Raw genomic sequence first — 15,607 nt, forward strand, 5'->3', positions numbered from 1 at the left:
CTCAGTGTTGATGGAAAGCGTCAGTTTGTTTCCTGTTAACGAACAAAATGTTTTGTAAAGCAGAATTTTTCGTGCCCATTCGATAGAGCGACCCGAAGTTAGTCTAGTGCGATATCTGTTTGTTGCGATATCTATTAACAGGGACAGTAAAACACGAAAAATAACCAGTTCTTCAGCAGCGACTGAGCAGCGCACTGCTATGGCGGTAGCAGTCAGCGCAGGCCACAGTAACGCGCTGTCGCTGCTAGAGTACTGGTTGGTTATGCCTTGTTTTACTGTCTCTGTTAATACATATTGATAAAACGAATATCATACTAAACTAATTTGGGATTACTCTATCAAATTCCCCTTTAAAAATCATTTTGTTCGTAAAGGGAAACAGACGCTTTCCGTCGACACTGAGAGTCGCATGAAAGACATGATGAGCAGTATTTGTTTGGACTGACTCCAGCTCCACATTACAAAAAGGAAATTGCAAATACCTGGCGAAAAACCAGAGAAAATACGCCTGACGACTCTTAGGAAAGACAAGCATGCTAGTCATAACACCGCGTATCCAAGCAATGATGCCAAATTCACCTTGTAGTGGTACTAGTTTCAAGAAGTAGAACTGACACCAGTAATGAAACAGGATATATTCACTCACGTGTTCGTATTGCACAGTTACTGGTCATTCGAAATCGGTGCATAAAAGAATTAGAAAACATAACGAACATAATATCAGGTATTTTAATAATGAACAGTACAACGGCACACTTACAGTATCTGTCTAACGGGAACCTCAGTGCAAAGCAGCACAAAATCATTTTAACAATTTTATAACATTTACTAATGTGTCTAATATGCTTTTGTAACAGATCTTAATGATAAAACTATTCGTCAGGACAGAGGAACTGTCTGTTGTAAGCCGGCTGGGTGCCCCAGCGGTTCTAGGCGCTACAGTCTGGAACCGCGCGACCGCCTCGGGCATAGATGTGTGTGATGTCCTTAGGTTAGTTAGGTTTAAGTAGTTCTACGTTCTAGGGGACTGATGACCTCAGAAGTTAAGACCCATAGTGCTCAGAGCCACTAGAGCCTTTTTTTTTTTTTTTTTTTTTTGTAATGGATAAATGACGTTACTAGAATACTATGTAGACACACACACAGGAAAAAAATTAGTACATCATTTGAGAGGTTTCCAATCAATAGTACAAGCGGTTCGGAGGTATCAGGTATCGATCCATGCTGAAACACCCACGCTAAACGTGGTGTAGCCTCCAAGGCGACAGTGCAGGCGCTGACTCTGGCATCCAGCCGATCGTACTGATGGTGAATACTGTCCTGGGATACTTTGTCACGCCTGTGCTGCTTGTTCACGTAGTTCCGTATGGGTTGTTGGTTAACGAGTCACTTGTCGTCCCATCATATCCCACATGCGCTCTATTGGAGACCAGTCCAGAGGCCGGCCGGTGTGGCCGAGCGGTTCTAGGCGCAGGTTCGAGTCCTGCCTCGGTCATGGATGTGTGTGATGTCCTTATGTTAGTTAGATTTAAGTAGTTCTAAGTTCTAGGGGACTGATGACCTCAGATGTTAAGTCCCATAGTGCTCAGAGCCATTTTTGAACCAGTCCAGAAATCGTGCTTGCCAAGGAAACTACTACACGTCTTGCAGAGCACGTTGAGTTTTATGCAGTGTGTGGGCGATCATTACCCCGTTGGAACGACACATCACCTTCATGTTGCAAGAACGGTAAAAAAAACGGGTCTAACAACATTCTGCACGTACCGAGCGCTGGTTAGCATCCCCGCCAGCAACACCAAAGGTGTGCGAGAGTTGTAGCTTATCGCACCCCGGACCATAAGTCCTGGGATGGGGCCAGTGTGTCTTGGACGACAGCACTCTACGAGGCAGCGCCCACCAGGTCTACGTCGTACGCACAAACGACTATCACTTGCGTGAAGGCAGATTCTGCTTTCGTCTCTGAAGACCACGGCGCTGCATTCCACCTTCCAAGCAGTGTGCGATTTGCAGGGGGGGATGGGGAGGATTCCCCCCCCCCCCCCTCTGCATCAGACCATCCCCTCCTCTGGTTTTATTTTATGCATCCCAACCTGGGATGTTTATTTCCCACGAACTGGAGTAAAACTTTACATATAATTTAAATTTGTGGAGCCCTACACTGAAAGTTTTTAATAAGTCTTAGTATTAATACTATTAATATGTTTCAGTTTTCTATCATTAGAATAAGTACAACTATTCACAAATGTGCCTCTACTTTTTGAATTCCCCTCGTATATCTGTACCCGTAAGTAGATGATTTTGTAAATAAGCTTTACCTATAATGTACTTTTAAAGATATAACAAGAGATGGCTTTTCTGATAGTGCATACGCGTCAATAGTGAGTTTCGGCATTAACATCTATTTATAAATAGCTGTTTAACCATGCGTAACGCCACGGTCCAAGCTAGTAACATATATAATTCTACTAACCCCCTAAGACATCCCTCCCACTGGTAAAAGCACAAATCGCACCCTGCTTCCAAGTAATCCTCTGACGCCACTCCTCGAGCCGTGGACGTCGAAGCTATGGCATGAGTGGAAGACGGGCTAGAGTTGTCCCATTGCTAATAATCGGTGCACAACAGTTCGTGTTGACAAGTGTGGGCTCACAAGCCCTTTTATCTGTGCTGTTGTAGCTGTACGATGTGCCACTGCTGCCCTTACAATACGTCGAATCTGGTGGACGCCTGTGCAGCGTTGACGTCCAGAAGCTCGTCTACAAGTGTGAGAATGTTCACGTGACCACTGATACCAGCATTGCTACGAACTGACGTAGTACGTCCAACTCCGAAAGCACCATCCCACCACTCGGAACGCCACAATTTGACTCTTTTCATACTCGCTCAGTTGACTGTAGGAAGCACGAGTGCTTCTCCGTAGCATGGTTCCCTACTTGCTTCTCATGTTCGCACCACAATGAGTCTTCTAACTTGAGCATTCCCTTTTAAAGGATAGACGCAGATGGTGCTCTGGTAGCTATGCCACTACGCTATCTGTTGGTGGACAACGCTGAAATCATTATCAGCATGTCTACTTTCCCCCAGAATGCGTAAGCCGTTATCGGATCAAAATCGATGGTGTCTTTCCAGTTGTACAATTTTTTTGTGGCCCAAGATATTGTTTAACGTAGTTACCAAAATTCTCGAAAAGTTCTTGACCAGTCTACTTCATATTTTTATACTAGACACTAACATGTGTTTAGATGGACACAGGCCACATAATTTTTAATCGGGAGCTCTAATGTTAGGCATCTTAAGGAGCCCCTTAGGGAAATAGTGTCCAGGGCCAGTGTGCACTCGGTATGTCTGTCGGGATGGACTCGTACGGGGAGGGGGGTGAGGGAGGGGGAGGGAGAGGGAGCTCATCCGAAATGTCGAGGAAGCACTGCCTGTGGCTATCGAGCGAGCAATGTGCAGTCGTCTGTAGGTTGTGGCTCGTGTCGGCACCAATAACGTCTGTCGCTTGGGTTCTGAGGCCAACCTCAGTTCGTACGAATGGCTGGCGGAAGTGGTTAAGACTGATGTCACTCGCTTATACGGTAGAAGCAGAGCTCTCAGTTTGCAGTTTCGTTCCCAGAACTGATCGGAGTGCTTTGGTTTGGAGCCGAGAGGAGAGGCTCAACCAAAGGCACAGTCGATTCTGTGACGGTACCGTCGATTCTATGATGGTACTGGCTGCAAATTTATGGACCTGAATTATGAGGTGTAAAATTATAGGACTCTCCTGATAGCTCAGAGGATCACTACACAAAGGGTATACCCCGGTATAAGAGTACTGTGGAATGCACATGGGATTTTTTACGCTAGGCAGTAGATGCAGGTCCTTCGATTAACAGTCGGCGTACAAATAAAAACACTTCAACTATTTTTAACAGTAAATTTTCAGAGTATTCCAAGCAATGTTCCTGAATTTACTGCCTTTCAGGAAAACTGTCGCGTTCAAATTATTTTTGGATCCGAGAGCTGACAGAAAGCCGAAGCAGAAAGTTCTGAAACATTTAGCGAGGCATGGATGGCTTATCGAAAAGACGCGTTAGATGCCATAGCGTGTGGAGCTTTCATTCCAGTCCACTAAAATATTGTGTCTGTTGAGGTGGAAACTGAATCTGTGTAGTTACCTGAACCCGTGTAACAGGTCTAGGTGAATTCAAGTTAATTATCTGATTTTTTAGCGGCCACTCTATTTCGCTGTGTTGGTTTTAGAATAATTCAAAGAAAATATACACTCAGTAACTTGAAAATACTCAGATCAGGCAACAGTAGTTGGAAGCGGCTAGACGGGGAAGACTATGGACTCACTGTAGATGGTATGGACAAGCAATCTTGTGAGGTACTTTTGAACCCGTTTTCCAAAAACTGTTTTGAGCAGTTGGTTCGACAGCCCACACGCAATGAAAATATGTTAGCCGAGAACCCGAGAAAATTCTGGTCCAATGTAAAATCGCTAAGCGAGTCCTCTGTCATTTCGCTCGTAGAGTCTAGTGTGCCAATAGAAGACAGCAAAAGGAAAACTGAAATACATTTCACATTTAACAAAACATTCACCCAAGACAGTCGCACAGTCTCCCGCATGGAGGACAAAGTAATAGGCATAAATGGCGTAGTGAGGCAACTGAAGGAGTTGGAAACAACTAAGTCGTCATGTCCGGATGGAATCCCAATTGCGTTTTACACAGAGTATTCTACGGCATTGACCCCTTACTTAGCTTGCATTATCGTGAATCTCTCGCCCAGCGCAAAGTCCCAAGAGACTGGATAAAAACATAGGTTACTCCTGTGTATAAGAAATGTAATAGAACAGACCCACAAAATTACAGACCAATATCGTCAACATGGGTTTGCTTCAGAATTCTTCAATATATTCTCAGTTAGAATATATTAAATTTCCTTGAGACGTAAAAGTTTTTGTACACACATCAGTACGGGTTTTGAAAGCATCGCCCGCGCGAAACTCAGCTTGCCTTTTTCTCAGATGATATCCTTCGAACCATGGATGAAGGGCAATAGGCAGATTCCATTTTCCTAGATATTCGGAAAGTGTTTCACCCGGTGCTTCACTGCAGACTATTAAGTAAGGTACGAGCAAACGAACTGGGTTCTCAGACATGTAAATGCCTCGAAGATTTGTTAAGTAATAGAGCCCAGTATTGATTGGCGACTCCATGTTGTCTTGTGCACTACGATCAGATAACAGGTATACTTGAAAAAAGAGACAGCATTGGTCGTATATTTTTTACTATTGCAAAATCGATTTTCTGTCACTGAGTGACCATCTTCAGTGCTAGAAGTTAATTTTTTTTTAACTTCTAGCACTGAAGATGGTCACTCAGTGACAGAAAATCGATTTTGCAATAGTAAAAAATATACGACCAATGCTGTCTCTTTTTTCAAGAGCCCAGTATGTTGTCCTCGACGGCGCGTCTTCATCAGAGACGTATCATGAAGTGTGCCCCAGGGACGTGTGATAGGACCGATATTATTCTCTATATACATAAACGATCTGACGGACAGATGAGCAGCAATCTGATGCTGTTTCACGATGATGCTGTGGTGTACGGAAAGGTGTCATCGTTGAGTAACGGTAGGATACAAGATAACAAAATTTCTAGTTGGTGAGATGAATGGCAGCTTGCTCTAAATTTAGAAAAATGTAAGTTAATGCAGATGAGTAGGAAAAACAATCCCGCAATGGTCGAATACAGCTTTAGTAGCAATTTGCTTAACACAGCCACATCGATTAAATATCTAGGAGTTAAGTTGTAAAGCGATAGGAAATAGAACGAGCACTTAAGGACGGCAGTAGCGAAGGTAAATGATCTATCTGGGTATAACGGGTGAATTTAGGAAAGTGTGGTTCATCTGAGAAGGAGACCGTGTATATAAAGTAGCGCGATCTATTCTTGAGTACGCACGAGGTCGAATTAGAGGAAGACATCGAAACAATTCAGAAGCTGGCTGCTAGATTTGTTACTAGTATATTCGATCATCACGCAAGTGTTACAGAGATGCTTCGTGAACTCAAGTGGAAGACGGCGTTCTTTTCGAGAAACACTAATCAGAAAATTTAGAGAACTGGTGTTTGAAGCTGACTGCAGAACGTTCCTACTGCCCCCAAAATACATTCTTCGTAAGGATCACGAAGACAAGGAAAAAGAAATTAAGTTTCGTACGGAGGCATATATATAGAGTTGTTTCTCCCTTGCTCTGCTTGTGAGTGGAACAGGAAAGGAAATGACTAGTAGGGGCCAAGGTACCCTGCCATGCACCACACAGTATGTATGTAGATGTGGATGGAGATAATAAATTACAGAGATATACATGCACTGGTACAAAACAATCATTTTTGTTTTATATTTTATGTATATTTGTTATAAAAATCTTAATTTATATAAATTAATTTTATGAAAGGAAATACGTTTTAGAATATTTTGTTTCCACCGTTTGATTAAAATTTATTCCATCGATAATTTGGATGTGTAAGAAACACACGCACACACAATCGTTATTTGTACACTGTTACTTCAGAAGGGAATCGATAATTATTTAACTGAACTCTGTGTACGAAAATGACCAAATGAACTGATCAGTACTACTGCTGACAAATGAAGAGACTGATACCGATGAAATGAGCAACGTGTCCATGTACCTCAGTGAGGAAGCGGTCTGGTTTTCGTGCTGCCACAGTAGTCTTATGTCTTATGTCTTGAGTGGCAGTCTGGGTAACATAGGAAGTGCGCACGCATCACTGTCGCACTTGAGCAACCACACCCCTGTCGTTCTAGAAACGGTAGTAGTATGAGCTGGACAAATTTAGCCCGGCTTTGTGTTCTCTCAACAAATACCAGAGGTTTTCAGTTATTGAAGGCTTGGGCTGTGTGTCGGTCTTTGTCATATTGTAGCAGTTCCCGTTTTCTTGACCAACACTGCGCTTAAGACGCCAAAGCCAACTTTGGACCAATCTCTAAACACAATATCACAAATCAAACGCTTCCTTGCTATCATGGCCAATACATCGAACCCTATAGTGATCCTAGCTTGTGTCTTTCGGGATCTGTGCAAAACTCGATCGTGTCGCACTTGATGTGGTACGACGGTACCTAACGGTTATTGCTCGGTAGAGGCTCATCCTAAAGAGCACCCATACGAGCAAACCAGCAGCGTCTTCATCTGTCTTTACTCGTACTGTAGGTACCTGAGCTATGCACGGCTCTGTTTAAAAGAACATCTCGACGTAGTCATAGGGCTAACTCGCTGCAAATAATAATCTGTAGCTATGATCCTGCAGTCAAGTTGTCCATGGATTGGCTAGAATTACGAATTAATAAAATACGCAGAAATATATAATAAAGGATTTTTAACGAACTGTTTTTCGATCTTAAAGCAAATCAAAATGTAAATAACTTAATTACAGATCACTGATGATGCTTTTCCTCAACAAAGCGAAACGCGTCTGATGAAAAAATCACGCATTTTTGTAGTTGCAACGACGGAACAAAAATACCCTCAAGAATTGTAAAACAGCTACGGACAATATGGCCACACAAATGAAGAAGAAAATGGATAATTTAATAAAAAGCGTTCTATTCTAACGTCTGTAACTCATGTAAACCGAAGAGGATTATGTTGAATAATGTTTATTCAAGAAAGGACATCTCAAATGGGAAGTTGTGATACGATTTTCAATTAAAATATAGGCAGAAATACCCTTATCAAATACAGTAAAGTACGTTGACAGCGTTACGAGAATGGTAGCAAATTCCCCAGACTAAATAATCATCAAAGATACGCGAAAACCAAGTCCATTTCGTGATCACGATACAGGAAAAATTCAACAGCTCAAAACAGTTCAGAGTTCAACATAATGATTTACAAATTAACACACGCGATACAGAGAATAGTAACTCACACTCCGTCTGTCCTAAGATCCGTCAATCAAGCGGCAAAAATCCTACTCTTGATCGCATTCAAACCACTCGAAATGTAAATCTGCCCAGAATTTAGAGTATGGTAGCGGCCGTTCACGCCCAGAATCAAATACCTCCACGACCGAATCAAGCACGCTACCGCAAGCGTGTCTGTCTTCTTCAAGAACTCGTCATAAAGCGTCTAGAATTGGTCCCATGAGCTCTTCACTCGAGAAGTCTCAGTCCCCACTTGGCTCCCGTAGTGTTCCGTTTCTATCTGTTTTTCCGCTGGGTGAAGACCATCCCCACCAAAATTCGTCGTCCTTAATCTCTATACACATGAACTGACTCAAATTAGCCACTTTCCAAGGCTAAACTAACGTATTACTTCAATATATAAATAAAAGTAACGTTGTAAACATTCAGTTATACCAGGATCATTTACAAAACATATACACTATGTGATCAAAAGTATCCGGACACCCCCCAAAAAATACGTTTTTCGTATTAGGTGCATTGTGATGCCACCTACTGCCAGATACTCCATATCAACGACCTCAGTAGTCATTATACATCGTGAGAGGGCAGAATGGGGCGCTCCGCGGAACTTCTGGACTCGTGGTCAGGTGATTGAGTGTCACTTGCGTCATCCGTCTGTATGCGAGATTTCCACACTCCTAAACATCCTTAGGCCCATTGTTTCCGATGTGATAAGTGAAGCGGAAACGTGAGGGGACACGTACAGCACAAAAGCATACAGGCCGACCTTGTCTGTTGACTGACACAGACCGCTGACACTTGAAGAGGGTCATAAAGTGTAATAGGCAGGCATCTATCCAGACTAAAACACAGGAATTCCAAACTGCATCAGGATCCACCGCAAGTGCTATGACAGTTAGGCGGGACGTGAGAAAACTTGGATTTCATGGTCGAGTGGCTGCTCATAAGCCACACATCACGCCGGTAAATGACAAACGACGCTTCGCTTGGTGAAATGAGCGTAAACTTTGAACGATTGAACAGTGGAAGACCGTTGTGTGGAGTAACGAATCAGAGTACACAATGTGGCGATTCGATGGCAGGGTGTGGGTATGGCGAATGCCCGGTGAACGTCATCTGCCAGCGGATGTAGTGCCAACAGTAAAATTCAGAGGCGGTGGTTTTATGGTGTGGTCGCGTTTTTCATGGAGGGGCTTGCACCCCTTGTTGTTTTTATGGTACTATCACAGTACAGGCCTACATTGATGTACGCTTCCCACTGTTGAAGAGCAATTCGGGGATGGCGATTGCATCTTTCAACACGATCGAGCACCTGTTCATAATGCACGGCCTGTGCCGGAATGGTTACACGACAGTAACATCCCTGTAATGGATTGACCTGCTCGGAGTCCTAACCTGAATCCTATATAACACCTTTGGGAGGATGTTTTGAAACGCCAACTTCTTGCCAGGCCTCACCGACCGATGTCATTACCTCTCCTCAGTGCAGCACTCCGTGAAGAATGGGCTTCCATTCCCCAAGAAACCTTCCAGCACCAGATTGAACGTAAGCCGGCGAGAATGGAAGCTGTCATCAATGCTAAGGGTGGGCCAACACCATATTGAATTGCAGCATTACTGATGGAGGGCGCCTCGAACTTGTAAGTCATTTTCAGCCAGGTGTCCGGATACTTTTGATCACACAGTGTAAATAATAGGTGGTTCATGAATAAACAAGCTGGCATTCTTGCTCAAGTGGGCTCATGATAAATGACAACAGATTGTCGTTAAACATCTTTTAAGCAATTATTTATACCTTCTTGACAGAAGCATCTTATTTGTTGAAACCAAATAAGTCATTTTTTTACACTTTTCAGGAGAAAGAAAACTGAATACTGCCATATGTATTATTGCCACATTACTGGAATTTTTCACAACTGAAAGTGACTTCATTCTGCTTTTACTGAGAGAGAAATAACTAACTTAGAATATATCATTCCGATATTTAATGGTTACAAAGTTTTTTGACTTATTTGGTTTCAACTATTTATAAACACATTTTTTGCTTTTTTAGAATTTAATTACATGAACACTTCATAACGCAATAGCATGATCTGACAAAACAGAACAAACTGAATTATTTTAACAGCAATAATGATTAACTGTACATTAGCTACAACTTTAGTCAATCTCTGGCCAAGAAAGCACTTCTTCATAGAATTATCTCTTTACAGCAGGGACATATTCAATTACTTTCTTCACATCTTCCATTTTCATTCTGGATAAAGGTACTTGGTGTGTTGGGTAGGCCATTGGAATGCTGTCCATTAATCCTGGAATGATGGGCTCATGTCTTTTCCTTAAGCGAAAATTATGTCTTACTAATCCATCGGTATACGGAAGGCCAACCACCTCTCCTCTCTTATGGTACTGAATTTCTTTTAAGCTAATCGGAACGAAGATTTTTTTTTATTTTGTTGTTCTGTCACTATCTCACTCGAAACAATACTTTTTCTAAAATATTTTGCCCACCAGTTGTCGAAATCTAGTACTTCCTCTCCATTATCTACTTTTACTATCACATACCTTATACTGCTTACTATCAGTTCCATGTATCCATAAGGGGTGTAAATGCGGTCATGAGTTTTTATTTTCCTCATATATTGTCTAAAGTCGCGATCACACGGGAAGAATTTGAGTATTATGCTCTTGAGTATTCCTGCTTGAACCATTCCCATACACATGCGTTTAAAGGTGTGATTTTTGTTCTGACCGAAACAGCCATCAGAAAAAGAAATAAGATCAGTCACATTTTTACTAAGATCGTTTTTTATGTAATCGGAAACGAAAGAAGCTACTTCGTTTGCTTCTTTCTTTCCTAAGCCTTCATGGTACAAGTACACAGTGGAGTGTTCAGTTTTCAAATCGCGTCTGCTGAAACAGTACACCCACAGTTGGCGCAGATAGAATACCTGTTGGACCGGAATATGTGGAAGCGGCAAGATTTGCATGTAATCAGAAACCATGTCTTACACAGTATCAATAAATTGGGCTCTTCTCTTGGCACCCCGAAGTGAGTTGTAAAATTTAGAACTACCGCGCTTATGAACATTTAATTCCGCTCTGGTGACAAGCTCGGCTCTTTCACGTAAATGTGGGCTTTTCAGTTTAAGTTCAATCTCTTCGCATTTACAACAGACATCCACTTTGAGTCTGCCAAAGGAATAATTAAAATCGTCCCGATAATATTTACGACAAACATCATACACTCCTGGAAATGGAAAAAAGAACACATTGACACCGGTGTGTCAGACCCACCATACTTGCTCCGGACACTGCGAGAGGGCTGTACAAGCAATGATCACACGCACGGCACAGCGGACACACCAGGAACCGCGGTGTTGGCCGTCGAATGGCGCTAGCTGCGCAGCATTTGTGCACCGCCGCCGTCAGTGTCAGCCAGTTTGCCGTGGCATACGGAGCTCCATCGCAGTCTTTAACACTGGTAGCATGCCGCGACAGCGTGGACGTGAACCGTATGTGCAGTTGACGGACTTTGAGCGAGGGCGTATAGTGGGCATGCGGGAGGCCGGGTGGACGTACCGCCGAATTGCTCAACACGTGGGGCGTGAGGTCTCCACAGTACATCGATGTTGTCGCCAGTGGTCGGCGGAAGGTGCACGTGCCCGTCGACCTGGGACCGGACCGCAGCGACGCACGGATGCACGCCAAGACCGTAGGATCCTACGCAGTGCCGTAGGGGACCGCACCGCCACTTCCCAGCAAATTAGGGACACTGTTGCTCCTGGGGTATCGGCGAGGACCATTCGCAACCGTCTCCATGAAGCTGGGCTACGGTCCCGCACACCGTTAGGCCGTCTTCCGCTCATGCCCCAACGTCGTGCAGCCCGCCTCCAGTGGTGTCGCGACAGGCGTGAATGGAGGGACGAATGGAGACGTGTCGTCTTCAGCGATGAGAGTCGCTTCTGCCTTGGTGCCAATGATGGTCGTATGCGTGTTTGGCGCCGTGCAGGTGAGCGCCACAATCAGGACTGCATACGACCGAGGCACACAGGGCCAACACCCGGCATCATGGTGTAGGGAGCGATCTCCTACACTGGCCGTACACCACTGGTGATCGTCGAGGGGACACTGAATAGTGCACGGTACATCCAAACCGTCATCGAACCCATCGTTCTACCATTCCTAGACCGGCAAGGGAACTTGCTGTTCCAACAGGACAATGCACGTCCGCATGTATCCCGTGCCACCCAATGTGCTCTAGAAGGTGTAAGTCAACTACCCTGGCCAGCAAGATCTCCGGATCTGTCCCCCATTGAGCATGTTTGGGACTGGATGAAGCGTCGTCTCACGCGGTCTGCACGTCCAGCACGAACGCTGGTCTAACTGAGGCGCCAGGTGGAAATGGCATGGCAAGCCGTTCCACAGGACTACATCCAGCATCTCTACGATCGTCTCCATGGGAGAATAGCAGCCTGCATTGCTGCGAAAGGTGGATATACACTGTACTAGTGCCGACATTGTGCATGCTCTGTTGCCTGTGTCGATGTGCCTGTGGTTCTGTCAGTGTGATCATGTGATGTATCTGACCCCAAGAATGTGTCAATAAAGTTTCCCCTTCCTGGGACAATGAATTCACGGTGTTCTTATTTCAATTTCCAGGAGTGTATTTTTCTTTACAATCTGCATATTTGTCACTGAACGTACTGTGCATAATCCACGTATTTATTTCAGAGTTTAAATATGTTACTTTTTTGTGAATAATGTGAGGTTTTTGTGGGGAGAGACTTTATATGCTCATGAATGAGTGCAAGAGTATTGTCTGGTGTCTTCTTGGTTTCGGGTTTTTGCCGCGTTTGTCAACTAGTGTGATTCCTCAAGCAACAATTTACAGATTCAAAACACGCAGGAATTCGTCATTGCATGTACATTCAGGAAAGCTTTCTTACAAACCAGTTTCCTTTCACTTCCAAGTATTATACGCTAATGAAACGTTGCATCCCTACCGTTTTCACAACATTCTGGATGCGATTTCCGAGGACGCTGTGCTTTACTTCCTTTGTTTCAATAAGGCGTTGCAAATTTAAGTCCTGGGCATCTTCGATAGGAAGATCAAGAAATTTTGCCAAAATATTATTACGCTGAATTACGTAAGTGGAATCATAACATTACATTCTGCAGCTGAAAGGAAATCAATAATATAAGATTAGTATTGCTAGTAATATTAATATTGATTTCCTACGATTGTTCCATGAAAGATTAATATTTACCTGCAAGATTCTCTAACTGCTTTTCCTGGAACATAATCTCCTCTGTAATTTCCATAAGGCAGTCCTTTGATACGAGCTGTCTTTACCTTATTTCTATCATAATCTGCACTACTATTCTTCCTTTCTTCCTTTTTGCAGCCATAGTAATACAACCAACTGTCGCTCAATGAACATTAACAGTGACTGTTAGTGTCACAGCAAAGGAAGTGGATAATTTTATCAACAGTGTGTAGTATTGGAGGACACTAGATACTGTGCGGGAACGAGCAGCATCTGTTGAAACGAAATAAGTCAGTGACTTATTTGGTTTCAACAACAAACAGCGGAGAGAGCACCACCTTTTCTACCATTTGTAGGAGCATGACGTGTTTCATTTCAACACCAATTGATAGGCTATACTCTTAAATGTACTATTCAGTTAAAAAACGAAAATTGAAAATTTTGTCTTATTTGGTTTCAATAATTTGCGATTCAGTTGTAGTGTCCGCTAACACATGCGATTGACCACTTTTAAATTAGGACATTTTTAATAGCACTTGGAATCAACATTTAAATAAAGTTACTGGCAAAATAGTAAACAGTTCATTAAATAAAAACACAAATATATAAAACATGCGATGCTGATGCCGTGTTCATTTGCTGTGTAAATGTGGAGAAAACGATTTTCTGACAAATATTTACGTAATAAAAAGACATAAAAACGTAATAAATCAAGAAATAAAATAAATACAGATACGTAGCTTTCAGAGATGATAGCTATAGTGCAATTACATCAGCGGAGATACCGTTGGTTGAAATCGCATTAAGCTATTAAATTTTGTTAATTCCGAGGTTCGTTGTGAAAATGTTTATTCGCTGTAAGATATCAGCTTCTGTAGTTTTAAAGATATTGAGATATTGCTGTGTCATTGGATGCGCCTCATTTTTCTGAGATCGCAAATGTATTCAGATTTGCATTAATATTTGATGTGAATTACTGTCGAAGTTTTTGTTAATCATGTCTTTTGCATTCTTGTGCAGGTATTTCCATAGCAAGTTTCATCCCCTAACAAATATTTCTTTATCCAAACCGAGAAGTGAAATACCAATTTTCATAAATTTAGCTTTAAAATTTTTTTAATGTAACGAAATAATTTCTTAAAAATTTTCATCTCATATTGCACTCCCTTAGAGGTTGAATTTCCAGAAACACTGAAACATGTACTTTTTTTTAATTTCTAACCGGTAAGTCAAATACCAGTTGTCACAGATGTAGCCTTAAAAATCCTTTAGTAATTCTTTAGTAATTATTTATTTTTTAAAAAAAATTACCAACTATTTTATCCCCTTATTTGCTGAATTTCCAAAAACGCTGAAATACGCACTTTTTATTTTCTGGCTCAGCAAGCAAATACCAGGTTTCGTAGTTCTACGTTCAAAATTTCCTTAATAGCGACATACTTTCAAAAAGGCCCTATTTCACATCCTTAGGACTGGAATTTCGGACCATCCTTTCTTGAACGATGCCTGCAGTATAAGATCCACACATTCTCCAAACTTCAAGTTCCTATCCTTAGCAGTTGTGGCTGAGCGATGATTAGTCGGTGAATCCGTCTGACCATATTTCACCGTCTGTAACTTAGACATCTTTAAGATTGTCTTACACTCCGCCATTTCTTGAAACACCTCCTGCACGAAGGGCATACGACTAACAGCCGTCAAAATTCCCAGCTTCGGGATTTTCCCCTTTTCCAGCGACGCAGCTAGTCTTTATACCTGGACTCGCTCGTACCGGTCACCTAACTGGAAGCCGGAACTGCCGCGGCTCTGAGACCAGGGTCCGATAGACTTCAACTGTACAACAAATCTTATCTCTTATCAATATTGGGTGGCCGATTAGTTTGCCTAAATATGGGTAACGTTACAGTGGGGAAATACCACTGCTAACCCTGGCTTCGTGCGACTAACGCTGTGGGCACTGAGGATATTTACAATTACAGAAATTTCAGATTTAGTAAAAAGTACAGAGGAAATGGCACTCCTGCATATGTTTATAATTTAATTTGTAATGAAAGTGTGTACTGCTCTGCAAAACTTAAGGACGAGACAGATAAAGTATCACAACGTATTGACTACTGGGTGGAAAGAAATGAAAGTGCGGGAGCATGTTGCCAGAGGTCTCCCAGTCGTGCGCCTGACGTCACATGACTATAACGGGACACAAGGCAGTTTAAGGAAAGGGAAAAGACAGTGTTTGTCGATCAGTGAGCAGTTCCGGTGCACTGTGGTGGTGTTCCTCATTACGAAACGACTCAGAGACAACATCTGGATAACTTCACACCACAAGGAATAATCAGGACGAAGTTTGACGAATGTAGCCCAAGAGTTTGGTATTACTTTCAGCATTGTTCCACG

This window comes from Schistocerca nitens, chromosome 2 (assembly GCF_023898315.1).
Source record: "Schistocerca nitens isolate TAMUIC-IGC-003100 chromosome 2, iqSchNite1.1, whole genome shotgun sequence".
In the NCBI taxonomy this organism is placed as follows: domain Eukaryota; kingdom Metazoa; phylum Arthropoda; class Insecta; order Orthoptera; family Acrididae; genus Schistocerca; species Schistocerca nitens.